The sequence below is a fragment of the Apium graveolens genome, chromosome 6 (genome assembly GCF_009905375.1).
Source record: "Apium graveolens cultivar Ventura chromosome 6, ASM990537v1, whole genome shotgun sequence".
In the NCBI taxonomy this organism is placed as follows: domain Eukaryota; kingdom Viridiplantae; phylum Streptophyta; class Magnoliopsida; order Apiales; family Apiaceae; genus Apium; species Apium graveolens.
The window spans coordinates 122,583,398-122,587,649 of record NC_133652.1 but is presented as its reverse complement, the minus strand read 5'-3'; the positions used below and the strand labels follow the sequence as shown (position 1 = coordinate 122,587,649).

Below are 4,252 nucleotides of genomic sequence, written 5' to 3'. Positions count from 1 at the left end.
CTTGAACACCTCCAAAAACTTCTCAAACTGCTTATCCAGCTTTTTCTTCTGCAACCTCTTAGGAAAATGAGGTGGAGGATAGATCTATTTCTCCCCTGTATTACCCTCAGGAGGAGTGTGTTCCACAGTAGTCTTCCTTGGTTCCACCTCTGCTTTCTTCTACACACCTTCTTCAGCCACAACTACATTTTCTGAAACTTGAGATTTTTCAGGCTCTTCGTCTTGCTGAACTTGGGGGCTTGCGACCTTTCCAGACCTTAAGGTGATGGCGTTCACCTGTTCTTCAACTTCCCTCTTGCCTGGATTTGTTTCTGTATCACTAGGAAGCGTTCCTGGTGGTCGATTCAATAAGGCGTCAGTAATTTGCCCTAATTGGTTCTCCAGATTCTGGATAGAAATAGCCTGGCTTTGGCATATAAGAGCCTGGTTTTTGCACATAAACTGCAATCCTCCAATTCAGATTTTTCATTCGAAGATAGACCTGCATCATGATTTTGTTGTTGAATTTGGACTTGTTGTTTTGGTGCAATTTGTTGCTGAAAACCAGGAGGGTTGAATAGCTTATTTCCAAACTGTTGAAACGGTTGTTGCATCGCATTCTGATTATTGCTCCAGCTGAAGTTAGGATGATTCCAGTTGTCAGGATAATAAGTGGCAGGAACTGGCTGCTGCGATCTCTGAAAGTTGCTTACAAACTGAGCTGAGTCACTAGATATAGCGCATTGCTCCGTCGCATGCGGACCTGCACACAGCTCACAAACACTAATTATCTGCTTAACACCATAGTTAGCCAGAGAATCGATCTTCATAGACAACGCCTTTAGTTGAGCAGTGATAGCTGTAGTTGTATCCACCTCAAGAACTCCTGCTACCTTGCTCTGTGGGAATCTCTGGGCTGGATACTGATATTCATTAGCAGCCATCAGTTCAATTAGATCATAAGCTTCCTCATAGCTCTTTTCCCATAATGCTCCACCTGCTGCTGCATCGAGCATGGGTCTGGACTGTGCTCCTAACCCATTGTAAAAACAAGTGATAATCATCCAATCAGGAATTCCATGATGAGGACACTTCCTAAGCATCTCCTTGTAGCGCTCCCAACCTTCACATAGCGATTCTCCCGTTTGCTGCGCAAATTGAGTAATAGCATTCCTGAGTGCAGCTGTCTTTGCCATAGGGAAGAATTTAGTAAGAAACTTCTGAGCAAGATCTTCCCAAGTAGTAATCGAACCAGCTGGTAGAAAGTGTAACCAGCTCTTAGCTTTTTCCCTTAGAGAGAATGGGAACAGTCTTAGCTTCACAGCATCTTCAGAAACACCATTGAACTTGAAGGTGTCGCAGATCTCAATAAAATCCCTAATGTGCATATTTGGATCTTCCATTGGAGAACCCCCAAACTGGATTGAATTATGCACCCGTTGAATTATGCCAGGCTTGATCTCAAAGGTATTAGCTGTGATAGCTGGCCGAACAATTCTAGATTGAATGTCATTGATCTTGGGTTGAGAAAAATCCATCAAGGTTCTCGTTCGTACTGCTGGATCTCCCAATGTAATGAGTACCTGAAATACAAACAAATAAACCGTGAAAGTAAAAGAATCTGAGTCAGTGAACTTTAACGACCACTGATGACAAGCATATAAACTAAAAATTAACACCGAGTCCCCGACAGCGGCGCCAAAAACTTGTTAGGGCGAAAACACACGCTAAAATACACGCAAGTATACGCGTTCGCAAGTAGTATAAGATATAAATCAGATTCGTTCCCACAGAGACTGGTTTAGGTTAAGTTCAATTTATGCACCTATACAACAATGTATGGTTATCGCTCAATGCTAAGACAAATAACAAATTAGGTTTTTATCAAACTAAGAGATTATACTAAATAACATTAACTAAGAGAATTGAGGTTGAATTACTATATATGACAAACATGGGATTCTAACTTCATTACTACTTCATTCAATAGCCTTATTGTTCTTAACCTTAGCATGTGATGGTGATGACACTAATCAGATAACACGAAACTGATAAACGACAACTTTCATTGCACGAGTACCATTCTACCAGACATCCACAAAAGAGATAGAAGCTGAATAGGCACCAATTTTATTGAGACCCTATATCTCTATAGAATTTGACAACATATCGGTTTAAGCATAAGTTATCCATAATGATTACATAGGGCAAGTAAAACGGTTAGAGTTACCTACGAATCATGCATACACATACATGAACCTATGCTAGTATGGCAAGTTCTAAACCTCTATATTCACTGTCGCTTCAATAGAGATTAACACGTTATCTTATATGTTAGCTACGCACATAAGACGAATAAGCACAACCAATACTAGGATATCAATCAATCACCACACACCAAGATATCGAAATAATTAACTATTGAAATCCATAAGTAAATCCGCTAGAACCCCATGATAACGATTAGCTCATAATCGAACTCATCGTCACCATGGGTTCCAATAAAAGCATGGTATAAAACAAGGTCTTAATAAACTGAATAATAATCAAAGTACGAACAAACGAGATCAAGGTTCAACAAGAACGAAAACGAGCATCCAAAGTTACAACTAATTCAAAGAATCACAAGTTGAAAACAAGATCTTCTTTTTCAGAGTTGTTTTGTGCTTCTAGATCTTCTCCTTGGTATCCCAATCTTCCCGGATGATGAAAACCCTTTTTTTAAGTATATATACGCCCCTAGTGGACCTGGACCCTTAAAATCGTTAAATTCCACTCAAAAAAGGCTTCTTCAAAGAAATCAGCGACCAGCCGCGCCTTGGGCGGCCGCTCAGCTCTCCTGGGCGGGTGCTCAGCTCTCCTGGGCGGGTGCTCAGCTCCTGTCTAGAAAAATTTGTGATGAATCTTGTTTTGGCCATAACTTGAGTTCTACTCGTCAGAATTAGGCGATTCAACTTCCCACGCGAAGCTAACGAGATTCTCTACAACTTGAAAATGGCCTTAGCTTCCAATTCTGATCACTTTTCATCATATTTCCTTTAAAAGCTCTTTTCTTCATATAACTGATACCTGAAATGCAATAACACAAAAACACATCAAAATACCAACAACTTGAGTCCAAAACACCAATTTAAGCTTGTAATAAAGCATTCCAAGTGGATATAAAATCCACTTATCAACATGACATTGTCAAGTGCACTATGAAGCAAGTATCTTACTTTTGCATCCTTGTTTAGTGAAGAGATGTCTTCAGTGGTGTATTCTCTCTTTTCTTTGGGAATCATCCTATGTGGCTCATTCCCAACTACAACAGAAAGCTCTGTGGGCTTGTGTGGACCATCATTAATTCTTTCTAAATATTTTGGATCTGTAGCTTCCAGAAACATGGCCATCTTCACACTCCATAGAGGGTACTCAGACACCCTGAGGAAAGGAACCCTAATGATTTCATATCTACTGGTGTTTTAAATGGGTTGAACCTTTGCAGGTTCTTGAGGGTCTGGTATTTTTGCTTGTTCAGATATGATTGATTGTTTGTTTGGATTTTAACTGTTTGTAAGCTTAACAGATTGGCTCTGATACCACTTGTTAGGCCTCAATGATACTATAGAAGGGGGTTGAATATAGTATCTATAATTAATTCGACTATAAACACAAGTATGTAACAGAAAACAAGTTTATTCAATATATCAAACTCTGTTACAGTAGGTTAAATCTACTCTCTCAGTGATGTAAGATATCATTAAGAGCTGGTAGGGTTACAATGAATAATCTTCTCGTGAATGATAACAAATATAGTGTAAACCCTAAACTGTGTTTATATAGTACACAGTTTCAAGATATCTTCTAATTGATATAAATATATCTCTTACTAAAATATATCAATCATATATTATCTTTTTACAAGTCTTCTAGTCGTCCAACTCCTAAAGCATATCTTCCTTTGTTTAGTCCAGATCCTCTCCTAGAAATCAGCCGCACTTTACTTCTGAAGCATATCCTTCCTTAAGTTCTGATATCACAAGTTCTAATACCTTAAGTTCTGATATCTTCCTATCTTCAGTAAATCTTGATTTCCAGCTGAGTCCTGATATTAAGTTTTGAAACTAAACACATCAGATTAGTCATGACATCACAAATATATCTAACTGTACATCATACCCTCCTTAGACCCTGCTCTTTGCGGGATATATTAGGTACATTTGGTTTGGTTTACTGTAATTATAAAGAGTTCATTTAAACTTTTTTCCATGCTATTTTTTTTATAATTTTG

At 38.6% G+C, this 4,252-nt stretch overlaps 1 non-coding gene across 1 annotated transcript; it reads left to right on the top strand.

Annotated features, from left to right (window-relative positions):
* Positions 1 to 1,053: 1,053 nt before the first annotated feature.
* LOC141669961 (small nucleolar RNA R71) lies at positions 1,054 to 1,160 on the top strand. The gene has a single exon (XR_012554214.1). It is a non-coding gene; the product is annotated as a small nucleolar RNA R71 (small nucleolar RNA).
* The last annotated feature ends 3,092 nt before the right edge of the window (positions 1,161 to 4,252 follow it).